The sequence below is a fragment of the Chelonoidis abingdonii genome, chromosome 3, assembly GCF_003597395.2.
Source record: "Chelonoidis abingdonii isolate Lonesome George chromosome 3, CheloAbing_2.0, whole genome shotgun sequence".
Taxonomy (NCBI): domain Eukaryota; kingdom Metazoa; phylum Chordata; order Testudines; family Testudinidae; genus Chelonoidis; species Chelonoidis abingdonii.
Window position 1 is genome coordinate 46,234,841 of NC_133771.1, and position 12,823 is coordinate 46,247,663.

At 42.8% G+C, this 12,823-nt stretch overlaps 1 pseudogene; it reads right to left on the bottom strand.

Moving 5' to 3' along the window:
• Positions 1-1,526: 1,526 nt before the first annotated feature.
• Positions 1,527-3,287, bottom strand: LOC142046536 (uncharacterized; annotated as a pseudogene).
• Positions 3,288-12,823: the final 9,536 nt, after the last annotated feature.

A 12,823-nucleotide genomic window follows, 5' to 3' on the forward strand; every position in this document is an offset into this window, starting at 1 on the left:
AAAAGGCATGCTACATGATACATTCATTTAATATAAAAATCACTATTTAAACTAAAGTGTAAACAAAACTACAGTTAAAACCACTGGCCTTTCTAAATGTCTGGGAGCAACCGGCAGAGGCGGAGGAAACTGGGATTGTTTAGTCTGCAAAAGAGAAGAGTGAGGGGGTGATCTGATAGCAGCCATCAACCATAGGCACCAACTCTGTGGGTGCTTCGGGGCTGGAGCACCCACAGGGAAAAATTAGTGAGTTCTCTGCACCCAATGGCAGCCAAGCTCCCTTCCTCTCCCGCCCTACCTCCTCCACCCCAAGTGCACCGTGTCCCATCTCCTTCACCTACCACGCTCCAGCATGCTCCGGGAGGGTGGGGAAGAAGAACGAAAATGTGGCACGCTTAGGGGAGAAGGCAGGGAAGAGGTGGGGCCAGGGCAGGGATTTGAGAAAGGAGTTGGAATAGGGCCAGGGAGGTGGCAGAGCTGTGGTGGGGACTTTGGGGTAGGAGTTGGAATCAGGGAAGGGCCGAGTGGGACAGGGGCAAGCGGGAGGGTCAAGCACCCAGGGAAAGAGGGGAAGTTGGTGTCTATGCCTTCAACTACCTGAAAGGGGGTTCCAAAGAGGATTAGGGCCGGTGCAACCATTTAGGCAACCTAGGCAGTCGCCTAGGGCACTGGCATTTGAGAGGCATGCCATTTTCTTTGGCAGTGACCGTGGTGGCTGGATCTTCAGCCGCCCCAGTTGCCACCGGCATTTAGGCGGAGGGAGCTGGGGCTGCAGAGTGCAGGGAGGGCCGCCTGCAGCAAGTAAGTGGGGGGCGCAGCATGCAGGGGAACTCCCCACCCCAGCTCACCCCTGCCCTGCCTCCTCCCTGAACACGCCATGACTGCTTCACTTCTCCCACCTCCCAGGCTTGCGGTGCCTAAGCTTATTGGCACCACAAGCCTGGGAGGCAGGAGAAGTGAAGCAGCAATGGTGTGGTTGGGGTGCTCGTGCCTGGAGCAGGGGTGCGCTGGGGCTGGGGAGAGGTGCGTCAGGGTGGGGAGCTGCCACAAAGGGGGGCGGCCTCAGGGCAGAGGGAGGGACTGCCAAGGGGGTTGGGAGCGCCTCAGGGCACGGGAGCTGGGGGGGAATGGCGCAAGGTGGAAGTTTCGCCTAGGGCGCGAAACATCCTTGCACCAACCCTGAAGAGGATGGAGTTAGGCTGTTCTCAGTGGTGGCAGATAGCAGAACAAATATAAAAATAATAAAAAATAATAATAAGGGGGGGAGGGATAGCTCCCTTGGTTTACTCTACTTCCCTGTAAGCCAACCACCCTCCCCTCCCCTCTTTGATCTCCACTTGCAGAGGCCTCCACTTGCAGAGGCAACAAAGTCATTGCTGTTTCAACTTCATGAATTCCTTATTATTAATTCGTCACACAAATGGGGGGATAACTGCCAAGGTAGCCCAGGAGAAGTGGGGTAGGAGGGAAGCACTGGGTGGGATGGCAGAGGACGGGAGGAGGAAAGGACAAGGCCACACTGCACTTCAAAACTTATTGAATGACAGCTTTCTGTTGCTTGGGTAGTCCTCTTGGGTGGAGTGCTTAGGTGGCCAGAGGGCCTCCCCCCACCCGCCACATTCTTTGGTATCTGGGTGAGAAGTCTATGGAACTTGAGGAGGAGAGCAGTTGGTTACACAGGGGCTGCCACAGTGGTCTTTGCTCCTGCTGCCTTTCCTGCACCTGAACAACATGCTGGAGAATATCAGTTTGATCCTCCAGTAGCCTAAGCATTGCTTCCTGCCTTCTCTCATCATGCTGACGCCACCAATCATCTTGATCCCACCATCTCTCCTCTTGCTCCCGCCACCTGTCCTCATGTTCATTTTGTGCTTTCCTGCACTCTGACAGTGTCTGCCTCCAGGCATTCTGCTGGGCTCTTTCAATGTGGGAGGACTGGATGAGCTCAGAGAACACTGAGAAGCAAGTGCGTTTTTTCACCTTCTAATCTTCGCTAGTCTCTGGGATGGAGGTTACACGGGGAGCGTTGAAATATTTGCAGCTGTGGGAGGAAAAAAAAAGGGAGAGTAGTATTTAAAAAGATATATTTTAGAGAACAATGGGTAGACTCTTGCACGGTCAACCAAGCTGTTAAGATTACATAGCACATGTGCTCTCTTTACAAGGTCACATTTTGCCTCTTATATTGAGGGCCTGCTGTAATTGAGATCATACATGCAGGGCCGGCAGGGAACAGAATTTGGCTTGCAGGCAGACATAGTAAGACACAGTCTTCTGGCTTCTTTAACCTTCATAAGATGTGGGGATGGTTTCAAACACCACCTCATTTCCCATACAAAGCACCCACTGGGTTGCTCATTAAAAATGGGTTGGCCATTTAAAAAGAGGGGCTGTAGTTTTCAGGTTAACATGCAGCACAAACCCAACTAACCCCCCCTGCCCCCCCACACACACACAATCACCTCTCCGCCCACCACATGGTTAACAGTGCGGATAATTTCTGTTCAGCCACAGGCAAATAGCCCAGCAGAAATGGCCACCTCTGAATGTCCCCTTAATAAAATTCCCCTATTTCAACCAGGTGCCCCTGGGAGTACATCCAGAAGAACTTCACTGAGATGTCCTTGGAGGATTTCCGTTCCATCCTCATACACGTTAGCAGACTTGTCCAGTAGCTGTACTCATACCAATGTATCCCAAGTCTTCAGGGCAAATTAATCATTAAACACACTTGCTTTTAAACCATATATTATATTTACAAAGGTATACTCACCAAAGGTCCCTTCTCTACCTTCAAAGTCTGGGAGCCCACCTTGGGTGGATTGGGAGGGTACTAGATCCAGAGTGAAAAACAGTTGCTGGCTGTCAGGGAAAATGGTTTCTCCGCTTGCTTGCTGTGCGCTATCTTCCTCATCCTCAAAATCCACATCCCTGTAGCATGAGACTCCATTGACAGAGTCCACACACAGGGGTTGGGTTGTTACAGGGGCACCCCCTAAAATGGCATGCAGCTCATCATAGAAGCAGCATGTCTGGGACTCTAACCTGGAGTAGCCATTTGCCTCTCTGGTAGGCTGCCTGAGCTCCTTAAGTTTCACACGGCACTGCTGCGGGTCTCTGTTATAACCTCTGTCCTTCCTGCCCTTGGAGATTTTTTCAAATATTCTGGCATTTCATCTTTTGGAACAGAGTTCGGATAGCACGGATTCATCTCCTCATACAGCAATCAGATCCAATACCTCCTGTTTTGTCCATGCTGGAACTCTTTTGCAATTCTGGAACTTCATGGTCACTTGTGCTGATGAGCTCTTCATGTTCACCTGTGCTTATCAGCTCTCCATGCTGGGCAACAGGAAACGAAATTCAGAAGTTCGCAGGGCTTTTCCTGTCTACCTGGCCAGTGCATTGAGTTGAGAGCGCTGTCCAGAGTGGTCACAATGGAGCACTCTGAGATAGCTCCCAGAGGCCAATACCATTGAATTGCATCCACACTACCCCAAATTCGACCCAGCAGGGTCAATTTCAGTGCTAATCCCTTTATTGAGGAGGAGAACAGAAATCGATTTTAAGAGCCCTTGAAGTCGACAAAAATGATTTTGTCGTATGGACGGATGCAGGGTTAAATCAATCTAACACTGTTAAATTCGACCTAAACTCGTAGTGTAGACCAGGTTTAAAATGAAGGATTAACAATGGTAAACATTCTCCCAATTCATGTTGCATATTCATTTTCACTATGCTCATGATCTTTATTCTTCTCTATTTGGAAACAGGCTTTTTATTTGGAGATGTGCTATGCCCGGCTCATGAGACAGCTGATGGTGTCCAACACCATCAGGTGATCCAGAGACATCTATACAGAACACATCATGGGACGTCATCAATACCAGCTCTAATAACCAAGCCCTCCGACTATAGAAATAATCCACTTCCTTCCCTGACGAATCAAGGGACGCACCCCACCCATGTACTTATTCGCTACACTGATACTGACTTGGCTCTTAATACATTCCATGGGTGGCGTACACAAACCCACTTATCCAGTGACACTTTAAACACTCCTGCACCCCAGTCTGGATCTATGCTGGTTATGTGATACATACGTATCTCGTGATCCTTGTAACCAATACCCATAATCCCTCATAACTCAAGCCTGACCCCTGATGTACAATATCTTCATCTTAACTTGTGTATATTTAATTTTAAATATTAACTTTAATATAATATTTACTTAGAAAGTTCTACCTATCATGTCTCAGTAACTTATATCATGGCTCACTATAATAGCCACATTTTAAATTCCATTAAGGCCTTCCTTTGGACTAGCACAATAATGAGGGAAACAAATGAAGCATTGTAGTATCTTGGCCTTCTAGCTAAGAGGAGTGAAAACATTATCTAGTACTGTAATCTGTATAGTACTAAGCAGTTGACATCCTTTTTCGGACAGAGTTTTCTAATTTTCTCTACATTTAGATTTGATTCTTTCAGTATTTTCTACTAATAGATTCTGGTAAAATAAAACCTCTCATTTTGATTCTCATTCCCAACCCCTGAAGTTGACAATTTATTTCAGCTAGTGGCTTTGCAGTAGATTCTTCTTCATTTTGCCATGAAAGTAGGTTTCTTATCCAAGTCAACTTTAATCATATTCTGGCTGTGTCCAATTCTTTCTTCACTTTCCTTCAACAGAAAAGGCAGGTTTTATGTTTCAATCTTGCCTTTTGCAATGTATAATGTATAACATGCCTACATCCATTAGTGTCAATTAGAAATATTTAAAACATTTTATGTTAAAATTCCCCTTTTATCCTTGACTAACAAGTCATCTGCGCTAAGCTTTTCTCATCCTTCATAGCTAACTATAGAGACTGATCCTGCTTCCATTGAAGTCAATGGGAGATTTGCCACTGATTTCAATTAGACCAGCATTGGGTCCTGGGTTACGAACTGAACTTAACTGATCATATGATACTTCTTTTTTCATGGTGTTTATTTTAATACTAGAACTTTTTGTCTCTGCCATACAGAAAAAGAAAGACAGGAGACACTGCTTGAAACAGATTTTTCTAGATATTTTGGACTGGACACAAAGCCCATTGAAGTCCACAGAAGTCTTTCCACTGAATTAAATGGGTTTTTGATCAGGACCCAACTACAACATGGATCTTTGATAGGAATATGCAATATAAAGAATAAATGATGGACTGGTTGGTAATGGTAAGAAGATTTAGTGGAGATGCAGTCATTCATCAACATCTTCCAGTCAGTGTTTAAATATGATAAGGAGAAAAGCATGGTGTGGTTTTGCTGCTAAGAATACAGATTCTTAGGAGGAAGATTGGTAATCTAGAATGCACAAAGGCTGTTCTCAACTGTAGCACATAATGTTTTCCCAGAGCGTAGAGAAATTACATATTGAAAAATGTTTCTATTTCAGGATAGATCTATATAGGGGGAGGGAGGCAAAAAACATGATTGGATCCAGATTTATTTTTAAAAAGTAACTCAAAATGTCTGTAAACTAGTATAGCCATCTCAAATGTAAAGCTTCCAAGAGAAAAATCCCTACCCTATTATATGATAAACACCTTATATCAGCTAGAAAACTCATCTTCAGCTAGTCAAACAAAGACAGAAGCACAATTCACTCCCAGAAGTCAGAATTACATGGACATTTTATATAGCACTTACACTAAAATCATTTAAATATTACTAATTATTCATGGAGCTTCAGCAGTGGCCCTACTTTTGTTCAGAACTTCAAGAAGACATGGAATTTATAGTTTAAGGCCCCAGTTCTGCAAACAATTATAAACACTGAAGTCTATGGGATTATCCATTTGAATAAAAAGTCAGCATATGTAGAAGTATTTCCAGGATGAGGCTCAAGATAGCAAACATCAGACAACTATTCAAATGCATAAAGCACTAAGAGGTGAATAAATCATAGAGGGTTATAAAAATAACATCACTTCTTTGGCTAGAAAGTTAACATGGGAAAAAATGCTCTGAAAGAGGAGACGGTGGATGATTAATTAAATTATCAGATTTTTAGTCTAGGAAAAAAAAACATTAGCTCCTCTAGTCTTGTATAACACAGGCCATAGAATTTCATCCAGTTACCCTGTATTGAGTCCAGGATGGACTGATTTAAATTACCAATTTTAATCATGATTTAAATCAAACAGGAAACCTTGATGTAAAAATTTATTTTAATCTTGTTTTGCATATGTGCTTAGTTATTTTTCTAAAGAAGGTTGATTTTCACCAGTTGGTAGCCATTAAAATGTTAATTTGCAATTAAATTGAGTATTTACATTAAATTTGGTGCTTCCTTGTGATATCCAGGAGGATATAGTATATCTACACACATTTATTTAAGCAATTATATAGCTTAATTTACATTTATTCAGATTAATTTTATGTTTGAAAATTGTGAATGATACATTTCTTATTTATTAGATTAGCTTTTTACTTGTGATTTATGTCAATCTGTATTTGTATGGATATTGGAATTCAATTAAAAGTACACAAAAACACCATTTTAAATTTGTTTTTACTAAACAATTCTACTGTAAACATGCTGGATTCATAAGAAAAAAGTTTATCAAAACAGGTTTTGCATTTAAAACTAAACTGATTTATTAAACAAAGGATTATTTCTGGTCACCGTGCCCTTCAAAATTTTAGAACCAGTAGATCTCATCCTCTCACACCTGTTTTCCCTCTTTCAATCTATGAATAAAAACAAGATTTCCTTCAACCTCAACACAACTCCTAATGAGTTCTTAACTTTGAATGAACTAGTCATTGAACTAAATAGTTGAATAAACTGAAATGAAGAAAATATTCTCTCTGTACCTGCAGAAGAATCTACTGATGTCAAAAGCTGGTTTAGCACTTCAACAAACTCTGGTTCTAGGTTCTAAACCAGTGACTTCTACTCATTCATTGGTCTGATATTCTTTAGAACTTGGCAACAAACATGTATGGCTTAATATTTTTTTTAAAGAAATTAATTTAAATAGATCATATTTTGTTTAAGCCTTAACTTAGGCTGTTATTTTAAAGATTTCTTTTTAAAAACAAACAAACTTATATTTAATTTAAATTTTAAAATTCCAGTATAAATAAAAATATTTTTTTTTAATATGGCTGCAGCTAGTTTCAAAGTTAGATGGTTTTGGTTTGCTTTTATCAAGTTTTTGTTTTGTTTTTAAATGCAAGTTCACAGTGAGTTACAGTTAATGAACAGTGATTTTGCCTTAGTTAATTGACTGATTAAAGACAGTTTCTATTTTGTTCTGGCTAACTAACACGGGATGTTTATATCAGTTTACAGTACATTATGGTTTAAACCAGCCTCTTCCATAGTTATCTAGAAGGAAAGTAAACATCAACAAACAAATGCTCATTGTAAGTAAATGTGGTGGGACTTTGTCTGGCTAGCACGGTGGTTCTCAAAGTGGGGGGCATGCCCATGGAAGAACATTCAAGAGGGTGTGCAGCAGGGCAGGGAAGGAGTACTACAATTCCAGCCCCTCTCCAACCCTAGACTAGCTCTGCTCTCATTATCTCTCTGCCCCCAGACCAGCTCCAACCCCAGCCCCAGCTCCACTCCACTCCCTGTTCTGCCCCCAACCTGGCTCTTCCCTCATTCTCTTTCTGCCCCCAGACCAGCTCTGCATCTAACCCCAGCTCCGCCCCCATCCCCAATTCCACCCCCAGCTCCAGCTTCAGCCCATGCTCTGCTGCTGAGGAAGCCTCAGCTGTGCCGTAATGGAGGAGGGCTGTAGACATGTGGCCTCCCCCCTGCAGCACGTTCTGCTGGTTACTTCTGGGAATTAGCTCAGTTCCAGCTCCAGAGCACCCTCTGCAGGCCGGTGATCCACCTGTCCTCTGGCCCCATGTCCCTTCCTGGACCTGGTGCCCTTGTATGTGGAGTGCTGCCCCCAAGCAGTCACCTCTTTCTCTGAGAGTTTCCCCTTCCTGGGGGACCCCCACCCTCTATTCCCACTTTGCCTCAGTATATGGCTACTGCCCAGTCTCCATCTCACCTCTATTCACTGGGGCAGACTGCTGTATCAACCACTCATCATAGGCAACAGGGTTTGGACCTGCTGCCCTCTGCAACCCCCAGTACCTTTTAGCCTAATGCTAGGCCTCAGCCTAGGGCTTTCTAGGCTAGAGCTCCCCTGCTCCTCAGCCTTGCTCCCCTCAGGTACTTTTTGTCTCTCACTCCCAACAGCCAGGCCCATCTCCCTCTATAGCTAGAAAGAGACTGACTGCTTCTAGCTCCTCTGGCCTTCTTATGAGGACCCATTGCTCAGTTTGGGGCATGGCCCCAGCTGCAGCCACTTCCCCAATCAGCCCAGCCTAAAGGCTGCTTTCTCCAGCCACAGCCCCTTCCCAAGACTGTTTTTAACCCCTTCAGGGCAGGAGCAGGGGTCCACCCTGCTACAGGGGCACAGACAGATTCCATTGCTAATAAGGAGGGGGGCATGACTGGAAAAGTTCGAACACCATAGGGCTTAGCAGAAAGTAAAGGACTAATGGCTTCTTTAATGGTCCCCATTGCCCATGTTCTGATAGGAGAACAAAGGGAGCGATACCTAATTGAGCCAAGGCGGGGACCAGAATGATTGATTCAGGTGGGGCCACAGACCCACCAGGCACATTAGTGAGAAAGGGTATTAATACCCTGTACCCCTCAGTCAGAACCCTCTGTCATCACAGACCATTAGCACCCACCTTCCCATTCATGGGATCAGTATAGGACTAGGGTTTTCATGATCTGCTATGGTCTTTACACTAGACTGGTTTAGGCAAGGTAGGCTTTTTCACCTTCCAACACTAGGTCAGGGACCTGGTGAAGGAGGTAAGATCAAGATTTTGCAGCTGAGTAGTTAGCATGTGTGGCAAATATCAAGGGCAGGTATTCATTACAGAAGGGATATGATTACATGATAAACAGGAGTTGGACATGGATTTATGGGAAGACCTCCTCTGGAGAAGATGGGTTGAGGCTCCTAATGTCTGGTTCTACAGGGGACACCCCTCTTATAGCCCCCCTTAATGTTATACAAGAGGAGGGTGGGACCAGGTTGGGAAAGGGAAGGGCTGACAGTAATCCTTCCAAATAGATAGAAATGATTAAGAAAAGAATGATGACCTGCCCTATACAGTTTATTGCCAGAAATGCCTAAGTAAACCACTGCCTCTTGTCTTTCTTCCTGCATGGCCAAGATAATTAACATGCAGGCAAAGATCACATTTCAGAAAAATGGCACTGCTTTTGGGTGGGTACTTTTCAATTAATTGCATGTTAGCCAGTCACGGCTGTGAGAACTGGTTCATGATTATCGTTAGCTGCGTGCTTGATCAACATGTCCGAAAGAGAAATCAAGCCAAAAAGCGAGTGCCTAATAGCCTGGTACACCTGGATATTTTCCATTAAAATCCAATGGAGGTTGCAGCATTTCCCTGGTTTCCTGGTCCCAAGAAGCATAGCAACAATAAATGAAAAAAAATGTTTACAAGATTCAGCACCAGTGAGAGATCAGCATAAATGAAGAAAACATTATGGTTAGACAACTTTACAACATAGTCCAGGTTGTGATTTCAGTGAGCAGAAGGCTGCCAGGGCTCAAGAACAGTTCTCAACTGTCAAGTATGTAACTGGTTTTATGGAAGATGTATGTATAACAATTATTCCTAGTAGGGTTACACTGATAAGTATGCAGTGTTTGTTTCCACAGGAGTGGACTGCATTTGCTCTATTGGGACTGTGCTTTTTCTATGCCTTCTTTTTCTTCTTGCAAACAAAAATAAACTGGTTCATAAACTGGCTGCACCAGCCATAATTGCTCCACAATGCAACCTCAGAAGATGCAAGAGAAGTGGCTTTTTCACACTATGTGTCTGCAGAAATTTGCAGCTATTTTTGTTAGTTCACTGTGCTACTGTAGCATTGGCAGGATCCAGCGCAATGTACTGCTTTACCAAGTGTGCTACAAAGTGGTTGTGCTGATACATAAAGTGCATCTGCCACCCCCACTTATGCAAATTAAGTGGCTGGCAGCAAGTCTAAATGTAAAACCAAAGTAGGATTTTTCAGCCTTTATTTATAAAAGATGCAAAAATATTATAATATAGGTACCATAGTAGTAAGAAAACTAACAGGTTGTGTCTGAATCAAATTAAAGTTTATGTAATGCAAACATTCACTCTCACTGTTTGTTTGTATTGCGCTAAAGATGTCATTCAGGATTAGGGTCCCATTGTCTAAGGCACTATATAAAAACAATGAAAAGACTGTTGGTATCCCACAAACCTTGCACTAAGAAAGCCAGATTCTGATCTTCTTTCTTACATTGACTAGCATCTTATTCCACAAATATCTCCAATGACTTTGGTGAAGCTACTTATGGAGTAAGGTGCTATTCACTGTAGCAATCAAAAGGATCAGGCTCTGATCTTTCAGGAGTAGTCCCCTTGAAGCTATTTGGGCTACTCATAAATAAGGTGGAGTAAGGGCATTGGATCTGGTTGTGAATGAATCATTCACTCATGAGCTGATCCTGCAATGTAATCTGCACAAACTGTACTTTAGAGACCCACTGAATTCAGATTACGAGATTGAATCCAAATTGAAACCCCACTGAGGCACTTGGTAATTAAATTATACTAGGGAGTCAAAAAAAAGTGGCTACTACCACCACTATGCTTCTGTCCCCAAAAGCCTTTACAGCTATTCTAAGAAAAAATGGGCCCTTTTCCCACAAAAATGGTCTATAAGGGACTGCTGCAGGCAGCAAGTGAAAAAATAATCTAATCAGATTTATTTAACTATTGGGTAATGTAATCAAATCACTAAAAAAGGTAAGGGATTTCTATTAAAAGTTAATTTGGCTGACCTGGTTGTGTCTAGTTGTACACAAGTGTAATTGGGGTTCAGTTGTGTAAAAAAAAAAAAAGTAATCACAGTGCAAGGAATGTTAGGCAAAAAAAACTGTGTGCACACATGAAAAGGAAAAGGGGAGCAATTATGGGAACAATGAGCCTTGGGGTGACTCTGGGGGGGATCAGACTTTTCTTTGGTAGAGATTCATGAAAACTCCGTGGGTACAGGGGAGGCCATTACACCTTATGTAAAATTAATATGGCTAACACAATGTTATGGAGGTTAAACTATGGAAGGAATGTGCGTTTTCCCAGGATTTATGCAGTGTATATTGGAGAAGGGGTAAAAAATGCAAACAAAACACAGCACGTAAGCTCCAAAAGGAGCTAGTCAGTTGTGCTTTCTTTTTCAGGTCTGTGTGTTTTGGAGCAGGAGATAAAAGTGGAAAGTAATCAGAACTCTGGTGGAAGTGAAATATGTCCCTTTTAAAACAGTCTCTGAGCTACTGATAACCTTGGATCCAAAAACAAGCCAGAAAGCCTCTGTGTGGATGCAAATTACCTACCTATTGTGGGGGGGAAGAAGAAAACTGCCCATAAGTAGCAGCACAAAGAAGCTGCAAATAATAAATACATCTGGTCACCAAACAAGCTACCAGAAGACTCAGATTATGGCCCTCCAGAAAGAAGAAGTGAAAAAATAAGTCAAGCCTAAAAATAAGGGGGACAGGTTAACCCTAAGGGGGGGAGGTGTACAGATCAAAAATCAGAAGCTGTCTCTCAGCTATTACCTAGGAATAAACTTAAAGCTTGGTATAGTAAAGAAACTATTGCAAACCTGGTCTGTTGTACAAGAGGGGAAACTGAGGTACACCACCTCATAAATTTCATAAATGACCAGGGAGTGGGGTAATTCACTAGCCTAACTATAAAGCAAAGTTTGGACAGCCTGGAGGTAATTCTTCTGCTTTTCCTGGAGTTAGCAAGAAAATTTGTAAAAGAAAGTTGTATTATTATTAAGCAATAATCTGTCCCCACAAGCCTAAAAGATTTAAAGAAAACTTAGTTTGGTAGCATCCTGTCTGGCAAGAACTCACTTATCAATAGCTGGGATGTAAAATCCTCATTTCTTTGTTGTTCTATCACTGTAGTCCCCATTTCCCTATTGTTTGTCTGTATAATCTCTGGCTGGTTCTGTAATTGTTTGTCTGCTGTATAATTAATTTTGTTGGGTGTAAACCAATTAAGTTGGTGAGATAATTAGTTAAATAATCATGTTACAATATGTTAAAATTGGTTAGTGAAATAATTGGTTAAGGTACGGCTAAGCAAAACTCAAGTTTTACTATATAGTTTGCAGTCAATCAGGAAGTAAAGGGAGAATGGGGGTGGGAAATTAGAATCATGTTTTGCTAAGGGGGAGAACGGGAGCAGGGACACAGGCAAGATTCTGGTGTCAGATCTGGGAAGGGGGACACTAAGGAAGGAAACTGGGAACCACGCTATCTGAAAGTTCACCCCAACAAACATCAAATTGTTTGCACCTTCAGACTTCAGATATTGTTACACTCTGTTCATGCAAGAAGGACCAGGGAAATGAGCAGATGAAGGAATAAGCCCTCTAACAATAACTCCAATATCTTCCTGTCATAGAGAATCCTTTCACCTACCCTGTGAGTTCCACTACCCAGTGTGTTCTTCTGGTCTTCCTGCCACAAACAGAAGCAAGCCATTTCCCTTTCACCACATGTCCTTTTAATCTTCAGTTTCAAGGCATAACAGCAGAAACCACAGATATAGAACACACAACTTTCACTCCAAATCCCCCCCCCTTTTACTCCCCAGTTCCTCCCAAATATATCCTGCCAATTGCCTCATTAGCCCAGCAATTGACACCCCAGTGTCAGTAATCCCCAAC